Below are 10,956 nucleotides of genomic sequence, written 5' to 3' on the forward strand. Positions count from 1 at the left end.
CAGTAAAAATGGCTTCGTAGATATTTGGTTGAAGGAGAGTAATCAATGGAAAATAATGCTGCAAAACCATAAACTGAATATTCAGTAACGCTTTGAGATCGTTGTATAATAGGCACTGTTGAGTGTTGCTGGGATGTAAGGATGGAGTAACCTTCCCTGTCTTTGAGGAACATCCCTTTAGTGGGAGAGAGAGATATTTGAACGAATAATGGTAACACAATGCAGTATATACTATAAGTGAGTGCCGTAGAGTGTGGTTTCATGGAAAGAGAATTCAGTTAAAGTTCAGACAGACCAGCATTTGAATTCCTGTTTTGATTTGTGACCTTGAACATGATACCAAACCTTTTTCATCTTTAGTTTCCTTATCTGTTAAGTGGAGAGAATAATGTTTCAAAGGGGAGTATTAGTATTAAACAAAATATGTAAAGTATTGTCACATTGGTAAGCCCTGAATAAAGAAGAAGGAAAAAATAAATTGAACAGAGTTGAGAAGGGGTTGGAGGTTTAGCAGGGAGCTATCTCTGGAACCTAAAAATGTGACTGATAATTTTGATTAGTGGGGAGGGAAGGCATCAAATACAGAACACACAGAACTGGAGGCAGGAGAACCGGAATATGGATTGTTGAGGGAATGGCAAGTAATTGTGGCTCTGTATAGAAAGTATTTTTGAAGGCCAAATTTAAATGATAATTGTATAGAAATGTGGCTGGGCAATTTTAGTGGTTACAAATTGCATACTTATAGGAATATCTCAAGAGTTTGTGCATTGTTACATTTTTATTTAATATTTACCTTTGAATACTTATTTTCCCTACTGTCAGTTAAAATTTCATTTCCAAACATGTTTAGGCAAGCAACTATTTCATTATTTCATTGGGATACTTCATTCTAAGCTGTAAAAGAAGACTAAGGCAATTGCACCAAATTTGTGAGGTGTGTTTTGGGATTATTTAAAAAAGAAGAATCTTGGGAATTTCCTGGAGGTCCAATGGTTAGGACTCCATGCTTCCACTGCAGGGGCCCTGGGTTCAATCCCTAGTTGAGAACTAAGATCTGCAGGATGCATGGCTGGGCCAAAAAAATTAAAATAAAGTAAGGTAAAGTAAAGAAGAATCTTAAGTGATTGATTGCCTTCCCTTAACCACCCCCCCTTACCTACTCTGTTGCCATATAGAGTCAGTATTGCAAACTACCCTTTGCATATGTATACCCTTTGACTGTCTTTTCTGAACTGAAACTTGAGATGTGACTGTTGGACAGAATGTTTTAAATTGGGACCGTCCTTGAAAAATCTGAGAAAAAGTCCCATGGTTATGTCTTCCCCTCAGGTTAGCACAGAACCGTAAATACTCCCATTGGATTTATTTATTTATTTTTAACGTCTTTATTGGAGTATAATTGCTTTACACTGTTGTGTTAGTTTCTGCTGTATAACAAAGTGAATCAGCTATACGTATACATATATTGCCATATCTCCTCCCTCTTGCGTCTTCCTCCCACCCTCCCTATCCCACCCCTGTAGGTGGTCACAAAGCACCAAGCTGATCTTCCTGTGCTATGCAGCTGCTTCCCACTAGCTTTCTATTTTACGTTTGGTAGTGTGTATATGTCAGTGGTACTCTTTCACTTTGTTCCAGCTTACCCTTCCCCCTCCCCATGTCCTCAAGTCGATTCTCTACATCTGAGTCTTTATTCCTTTCCTGCCATTAGGTTCATCAGAACCATTTTTTTTTAGATTCCATATATATCACATTGGATTTATAAATGTGGATCACTTTATAACCAGAATCATATGACTAAGTTGAAAATATTAAGTGACATTTAGGAAAGCTGCATTTTTAGTTCCAACTTGTTAGCTTCATGTAAATTGCTAAAATGACACAAAATAATAGAGGTGAGTTTTCAGATGAGAAAAAAAAATTGCTTCCTAGAACAGGTAATTTTAGAGGACTAGGAAAGAAAATATGCTGGACTTCATTTTGAACAGGAACTGAAGCAGGAAATGGCGGTGGCTGAACCACAACCTGATAATAATCGTAACATGATTAAATTTGACATTTAATGAGAGGAAGTAAAGGCAAAAAAAGTGTACTGTATGCAGCTTTCCAGTTTCAGAAACAGTAGGGGAAGGGACTATTAAAAGTGTATCTACAGGGCTTCCCTGGTGGCGCAGTGGTTGAGAGTCCACCTGCCGATGCAGGGGACACGGGTTCGTGCCCCGGTCCGGGAAGATCCCACATGCCGCAGAGCGGCTAGGCCAGTGAGCCATGGCCAGTGAGCCTGCGCATCCAGAGCCTGTGCTCCGCAACGGGAGAGGCCACAACAGTGAGAGGCCCGCATACCGCAAAAAAAAAAAAAAAAGTTTGTCTTTCCCAGACAAATCACTCAAAAATTAATAAGGTGGACTAAAAAAAAATGCTTGTTATTCTAATCTAAACTTTCTCTGACACACACACAAAAAAAAAGTGTATCTACAGAAAGTTTGAAGACGTGTAGTAGGCACTCATGTTTGTTTCATGAATGAAAGCACCTTAGTCATACATTCAGTAAAATGTCTCTTACAGGTAGCAAAAAGCTTATGAAAGTTATGTGGCACAAGTTTTGGTGCTCTACAGACCTAGGTTCAAGTTTCAATTCTACAGTCCACCAGTTTTCTAACTTTGGGCTCATTATGTAATCTTTTCTTTTTTAAAAAAATTTTATTTATTGTTTTTGGCTGCGTTGGGTCTTCGTTGCTGCGCGCAGGGCTACTCTTTGTTGTGGTGCGTGGGCTTCTCAGTGCGGTGGCTTTTCTTGTTGAGCGTGGGCTCTAGGCACATGGGCTTCAGTATTTGTGGCACGCAGGCTTCAGTAGTTCTGGCTGTTGGACTGTAGAGGGCAAGCTCAGTAGTTGTGGCTCGCGGGCTTAGTTGCTCCGCGACATGTGGGATCTTACTGGACCAGGGCTCGAACCCATGTCCCCTGCATTACCAGGTGGATTCTTCACCATTGCGCCACCAGGGAGTCCCCTCATTACGTAATCTTTCTGATGTTCAGTTTTACCTAATCATAAAATGGGGATATCTACTTTGCAAGATTTTGAAAACTAAATGAGCTAATATATGTGAAGCACTTGATTCATTGCCTGGCTTATAAGACTTGCTCAAAAAGAAAAAAGGTTGCTGCAATTGTTCAACTAAGTTGAGCAGGTATACTTTTTTAAAAAAATACAATTCTCAAATAGAGTAAGGAAAGGCCGAAAATGGCAAACAAAGAAAACCTTAAAAGGAGGCAATGGATGTTATATAGGTAACAGGCAGTGTTGAATAAAGAATTGAATCATTGCAGCCACATGCAACAAAAAAAGGGAAAAGATAGGGAGCGAACTTCACGTTCTCAAATTTTTTTCTGAAGAAAGGAGGTCAGACTCATTAAACCAAATAGAGCAAATAAATAGGGTTTTGCTGTTCTAAATGACAGTAAAAAAATCACTGAAATTGGGTCTCTTGTACTGTGAATTAAGTATATAGGGAAAGGGATTTATCTTCTCAACTCTTTTAACTACCTTCTTACTTCTCAAGTTCTTTTAACAGAGAAAAGCCATTGTGCAGTTAATTGTACAGTTACAGAGAAGGCTTTAATTGCAAGTAATCCTGGTAGATAGAGCAGCTTAATTTACACAGATTCCCTAAATGTTGATTCTATGTATTCATCACATTGCCTACCAATCTACCTTTTGGTCACTGAATGTCTAAATGTACCATATGTTGAAAAATTAAGCATATCTTCTTGTTCTCCTCTTGTATTCCCTGTTCTAATGAATGGTTCTTCTGATGTTCATGCCAAGAATCATGGAACATCCTTACTTCTTTACTCCCCATAGCTTTCATGTCCAATCCATCACTGCATCTGATTATTTTCTCTACTGATTATCTATCTTTTAATCATGCCCTATCCCAACACCTACCCCAAGTTAAAATACAAACGCTCATTGCCCACAACTAGAGAAAGCCCGCGTGCAGCAACGAAGACCCAACGCAGCCAAAGAAAAACATTAAATAAATAAATAAATAAATTTAAAAAATGCTCATTGCCACTGACTTATTTCATGCCCTCATCATTTCATTATTGTCACTAGTCTCTTTACTTTTTTTTTCTGGCCGCGCGCCATATGGGATCTTAGTTCTCCCACCGGGGATGGAATGTGGGCCCCCTGCGGTGGAAGCATAGAGTCTTAACCACTGGACCTCCAGGGAAGTCCCGGGTCTCTTTACTTTTAATTTAGCCTCGTACTAACCAGTTCTCTACACAGCTTCCTTCCAGAATGATTTTGTTGAAATACTAACATAACCATATCAAACTTATATGTCCATAGTGCCTGCACATGATAGTTAATAAATACTTGATCTCTCCATGTATCTTAAGCTTAAGACAATATTAAATGACTTGCATACTTATGCCTGGAGTTTTCTTTATGGGAAAGATTTTAACTACAAATTCAGTTTCTTTAATAGACAAAGGGTTTTTTATTTATTTCTTTTTGAGTGAGCATCTATTATCATTTGTATCTTTCAAGGAATTTGTCAATTTAATCTAAGTTGTTAAATTCATGGACATAAAATTGTTTATAATATTCCTTTATTATCTTCTTAATATCTGTAAGATTTGTAGCAATGTCCCCTTTCTCATTCCTGACTGTAAATTTTTTCCTGTTCAGTCTGACTAGAAGTTTGTCTGTTTTATTGATATTCTCAAGAACTAGGTTTTGGTTTTTTTTTTTATTGATTTTGTGTTCTCAATTTCAATAATTTCTCTTCTTTATTATTTCCATTTTGCTATTTACTTTGCATTTTATTTGCTCTTGATTTGCTAGAATCTTAAAATGTAAACTTAATTTGTTAATTTTTTGTCTTCTAGTATAAATGTTTAATGCTATAAAATTCCTTTCTAAATAGTGCTTTGGTGGCATCTCAAGCGTTGATATGTCGTGTTGTCATTTTTTTCAATTCAGAAATCCTTGCTGATTTTGTGATTTCTTTGTTGACCCTATAGGTTATTTAAAGGTATGTACCCAGGTCTTCCAATATTTGGGGATTTTTCAGATGTTGATTTCTGATTTAATTTCAGTGTGGTCAGAGAACATACGTTGTGTGATTTGAATCGTTTTGAATTTATTGAGACTTGTTTTATGGCCCAGAATATAGTCTCTCTTGGTAAATGATTCATGTGCACTTGAAAAGAATGTTGGGTGGAGTGTTCTATAAATGTCAGATCAAGTTGATTGATAGAGTTTTTCAGATCTTCTCTGTCCTTACATATTTTATGTCTGCTTGTTCTCTCAATTTTTAAAAATAATTTTATTTATTTATTTATTTATGGCTGTGTCAGGTATGCGTCGTGGCATGTGGGATCTTCGTTGCAGCAGGTGGGGTTCTCTCTAGTTGTGGTGTGTTCCAGAACGTGCGGGCTCAGTAGTTGAGGTGCACAGGCTCTGTAGTTGTGGCTCACAGGCTCCAGAGCGTGTGGGCTCTGTAGTTGCGACACGTAGGCTCAGTAGTTGCAGCGCCTGGGCTTAGTTGCCCTGTGGCATGTGGGATCTTAGTCCTCTGACCAGGGATCTAACCAGCATCCCCTGCAATGGAAGATGGATTCTTAGGCACTGGGCCACCAGGGAAGTCCCCGTTCTCTCAATTTTTGAGAGAAGGGTGTTGAAATCTCTGACATAACTGTTGACTTGCCAATTTCTCCTTGCAGTTTGATCAGTTTGGCTTCATATATTTTGAAGTTCTGTTACTAGACACATACATATTTAGGATTGTTATCATCTTTTGATGAATTGGATCTCTTTATCATTGTGAAATGGCCTTCCTGTAATATGCTTTTCTCTAAAGTCTACTTTATCAGTATTGACACTCCAGCTTTCTTTTGATTAGTGTTAGTGTGATATATCCTTTTACATTTTTTAACTTTTTACCTACTTGTGTGTTTGTATTTAAAGCGGATTTCTGGTATATAGCATATAGTTTGTCCTTGTTTTTTTTTTTTTTTTTAAATCCAGCGTCCTAATCTCTGCCTTTTAATATAGACCATTTACATTTAATATGATTATTGATTTTGATGGGTTTAAATCTACCATCTTGCTATGTGTTTATTTGTGCAATCGGTTCTTGTTCCTTTTTTCTTTGTCTTCTTTAGTATTATTGGAGTATTTTTTTATGACTGTCCCCTTTATTGGAATATTAATTATCTATAGCTCTTTTTTTTTTTTTACTGCCTGTCTGTAGTGGCTGTATACATCTTTAACTTATCACATCTACTTTGAGTAAAACACAGCTTTTTATATCATATAAGAACCTTGTAACAGTATACTTCCATATTCCCTTCTCAGCCTTTGTACTATTGTCATACATTTTGGTTTTACATGTTATAAATTCCACAATATAGTTCTACTTTTTTAGCTTTAAATGGTCATTTGTCTTTCAAAGGGATTAAAAAAATTTTTTTTGCTTTTTTTAAGAAAAAAATGCTCTTAAATTTACCAACATATTTACCATTTTCAAGGCTCTTCATTCCTTTGGAATTCTTTTTTCATCTGGTATCATTTTTCTTCTTCCTGAAAGACTTCCTTTAGTATTTATTGTAATGCTGTACTACTGATGAAATTTTTTCAGCTTTTGTATATGTAAAAAAAAATGTATATATATATATATTTTAAATATTTTTTACATTGAACACTTCAGGAAAGAAAATAATTAAGTGATGATTCAAATGCATGAATGATTCAAATTCAAAATGCAATCCCTGGATTCAATAAATATCCTTTATAATTATACCCAGTCAATGTTAGAAATGTATGTAGGCACTAAGTCAGCTAACAAAATAAGTAAAATAACTATATAAAGTATAAATCTCAGGACTGGGGAACATGCATGATCAGTTAAGTCACTTTGCCACTGTAGGTGCTTTTTAAAAAACATGATTCACATTTGCTTCAATCACATACACATTCATTGCAGGTGTTTCCCACTCCACCCCCCCCACCCCCCCACCCCCCCCCACCCCCCCCACCCCAACCCCGGCCACACTGCATGGTATGTGGGATCTTAGTTCCCTGACCAGGGATTGAACCTGTGCACCCTGCATTGGAAGCACAAAGTCTTAACCACTGTGCCACCAGGGAAATCCTGCAAGTGTTAAATTGGACCATTGATGCTAACAACTTAAAACTATGATCTTAAAAGAAAATTCAGTTTAATACAAAGAAACTCAAGAAGAAAATCTCAGGACCCTTGATCAGAAGTTTTGATGCCTGTCATACTACTCTGGTGTATACAAAGGTCCAAGTAAGGCTGAGAAAGAAGAATTGTTTCCTTTTCCCTTTGAAGACATGATCCAAGAAATAGAGGAATCGCACATTCTATAGCAACTAGCTATCCGTCCATACACTGCCAATAAAGGACTCCTTACATTAGTAACTAACCAAGTTTTAAAAGCCTTGGCCAGTGTTACAAAAACAGAACGTTTAGAGTAATATTTACGAATACAAGCATAATTGTTTTTTGCCTTCTCTAAGTAATAATCTTTGACATGCTAAAAGTGAGTTCCAGCTGTGGTTCTTTTCTGGCGTGGGGAGCTGCAGGTGCACATGGGATGGTCTACTGATTTACCTTCTCACAGTATTCTTTGGAAGCAGTTGGATGGGGCTTGATTGTAGGAGAATCTGGGGTCCATTTGGCTGGGCAGACTTCTCCATGGGTTTCCACAAACTGAAATGCCTCCACCAAGCGGAGGGTCTCTTCCATGCTTCAGCCCACTGGGAGATCGTTGACGCTCAAATGCTTGATGACTCATTGGGGTCAATTATGAAGAGATGTCGTAGTGCAAGGCCAGGACCTGCTAACAGCACACCGTAGTCTTGGGAAATCTGTTTAGTCAGATCTGACAAGAGCGTGATTTGCCTGTGGCCCAAACCACCATTCTTCCTTGGTGTGTTTACCCAGGCCAGGTGGGAGAAGTGGGAATCCACTGACACTGTAACGATTTCACAGTTCACATTGTGAAATTCATTGGCTTTGTCACTGAAAGCAATAATTTCTGTAGGACACACAAAGGTGAAATCCAAAGGGTAGAAGAAGAGCCCTAAATATTTCCCCTTAAAGTCATCAAGGCTTATTTCTTTGAACTCTCCATTGACAACAGCTGTACCCTTAAAATAGGGTGCATGCTGGGTGACGACAGGGGCATGGTATGAGGAACTGGTGCTAAAGGCGAATTTTGCTTGCCCAGAACCAGACACAATGCATTTGTCAAGCACGTTCTTCAAGAAGCAGCAGGCCTAAGGGCTGCAGCAGAAATGCCCCAAGGAATGGCACTCTCACGTGTTGGACAAGCGAAGTCTGGAGCAACCTTCCTGCCGTGGCTGCCATCTTAAGGGTGCACGGGACCCGTGGGGCAGACGGAGAAGCAGAGAGCTGAAAAAATATTTTTGACTTTATTTTTGAAATATATTTTTGCTGGGTATAGAATTTTAGATTGACACTTTTTTTCTTTCAGGACTTTAATGATACTGCACCACTGTCTTCTCATTGCATTTTTCCAATATGAAATCTGTTATCCTTATTTCTTTATATTGAAAGTGTTTTTTTTTCCCCCCTGGCTGCTTTTTAAGATGATCTCTCTACCATTGGTTTTAAGCACTTTTATTATGATGTGCCTACAATGTGTTTTATGTTTCTTATGCTTGGGGTTTGTTGAGCTTCTTGGTTTGTAGATTTACCATTTTCATCAGATGTAGAAAAAGTTTGTCCATTATTTCTTTAAATAGTTTTTCTGTGTTTCTTCACTCCTCTCATTTTGGTACTCCAGTTACACATATATTATGCCACTTGATATTTTCCCACAGCTAACTGATGCTCTGTTCATTTTTTTAAAATATTGTTTTCACTCCTTGTTTCAACTTGGATAATGTCTCCTGCTCGGTCCTCAAGATTAGTAATCTTTTCTTCTTTTCAGTTTCTGATCTGTTATCCAGTGTATTTTTCTTATTAGACATTTTATTTTTCATTTCTGTAAGTTTGATTTGAATTTTGTCTATATCTTACATATTTCTCCTTTACATGTTCAATCTTTCTTCTGTCTTTTTAAAAAAATATATTTATTTATTTATCTGGTTGCGCCCAGTCTTGGTTGTGGCAGGCAGGCTCCTTAGTTGTGGCTTGCTGGCTTCTTAGTTGCAGCACATGGGCTTCTTAGTTGTGGCATGCAAACTCTTAGTTGTGGCATGTATGTGGGATCTAGTTCCCTGACCAAGGATTGAACCTGGGCCCCCTGCATTGGGAGCATGGAGTCTTATCAACTGCACCACCAGGGAAGTCCCTCTTCTCCTTTCTTGAATACAGTTAACCTTTGAATGATGTGGGCGTTAGGGGTGCTGACCGTTCACACAGTCGAAAATCTGTGTATAACTTTATAGTTGGCCCTCCACATCCACGGTTCTGCATCTGCAGATTCAACCAATCATATAGATCATGTAGTATTGTAGTATGTTTTTATTTTTTTAAAAATCTGTGTATAAGTGGAACTGCACAGTTCAGACTGTTGTTCAAGGGTCACCTGTATATGTAGAGTCTATACTAGCCGAGTTTTCAAAAAATTGTGGTAAATAATACATAACATAAAATTTATCATCTTAATAATTTTTTAAGTATATAGTTCAGTAGTGTTAATTACATTAATATTGTTGTGAAACAGCTCTCCAGAACTTCTTCATCTTGCAAATCTGAAACTCTGTATCCATTCAACAACAACTACTCTTTACTCCTTCCCTCATTCCCTGGAAGACATTCTTCTGTTTTCTGTCTCTGTGAATTCAACTATGCTAGGTACTTCAGATAAATGGAATAATACAGCCTTGGTCTTTTTGTGACTGGCTTATTTCACTTAGTGTAATATCCTCAAGATTCATCCATGTTGTGGCATGTGGCAGGATTTCCTTTAAGGCTGAATAATATTCTGTTGTATAATTTTCTTTATTCATTCACCCATTGGTGGACATGTGAGTTACTTTAATCTCTTTGCTATTGTGAATATTGCTTCTGTGAACATGGGTATGCAGATATGTCTTCAAGACCATGCTTTCACTTCTTTTGGGTATATACCCAGAAGTGAGATTGCTGGATCATTTGGTAGTTCTATTTTCAATTTTTTGAGAAACTTCCATACTATTTTCTATAGTGATTGCACCACTTCACCATTGCACTAACAGTGCACAAGGGTTCCAGTTTTTTCACATCATGTTAACACTCGTTATTTTCTGTTTTGTTGATAGTAGCCATCATGATGGGTATAAAGTGATATCTCATTATGGTTTTAATTTGTATTTCCCTAATGATTAGCCATGTTGAGCATCTTTTCACGTGCTTGCTGCCCATTTGTATATCATCTTTGGAGAAATGTCTATTCAAGTCATTTGCCCTTTTTTTTCTTTTTGCGGTACGCAGGCCTCTCACTGTTGTGGCCTCTCCTGTTGCGGAGCACAGGCTCCGGACGCGCAGGCTCAGCGGCCATGGCTCACGGGCCCAGCTGCTCCGTGGCACGTGGGATCCTCCCGGACTGGGGCACGAACCTGTGTCCCCCGCATTGGCAGGCGGGCTCTCAACCACTGCGCCACCAGGGAAGCCCCATTTGCCCATTTTTAAATTGAGGTATTTGATATTTTGTTAAGTTGTAGTTCTTTATATATTCTGAATATTAACCCCTTATCACATACATAGTTTGCAAATATTTCCTCCCATTCCATAGGTTACCTTTTCACTCAGTTGATTGTATCCTTTGATGCACAAAAGTTTTTAAGTTTGATTTAGTCCCATTTGTGTATTTTTGCTTTTATTTTCTGTTCTTTAGGTGTCACAACCAAATAAATCACTGCCAAGTACAATGTCATGAAGTTTAACCCTACATTTTCTCCTGTGAGT

The 10,956-nt window shown here is 37.9% G+C and overlaps 1 pseudogene; it reads right to left on the reverse strand.

The window, feature by feature from the left end:
- Window positions 1-7,638: 7,638 nt before the first annotated feature.
- Window positions 7,639-8,409, reverse strand: LOC136128231 (thioredoxin-dependent peroxide reductase, mitochondrial pseudogene; annotated as a pseudogene).
- Window positions 8,410-10,956: the final 2,547 nt, after the last annotated feature.

Source organism: Phocoena phocoena, chromosome 9, assembly GCF_963924675.1.
Source record: "Phocoena phocoena chromosome 9, mPhoPho1.1, whole genome shotgun sequence".
Taxonomy (NCBI): Eukaryota; Metazoa; Chordata; class Mammalia; order Artiodactyla; family Phocoenidae; genus Phocoena; species Phocoena phocoena.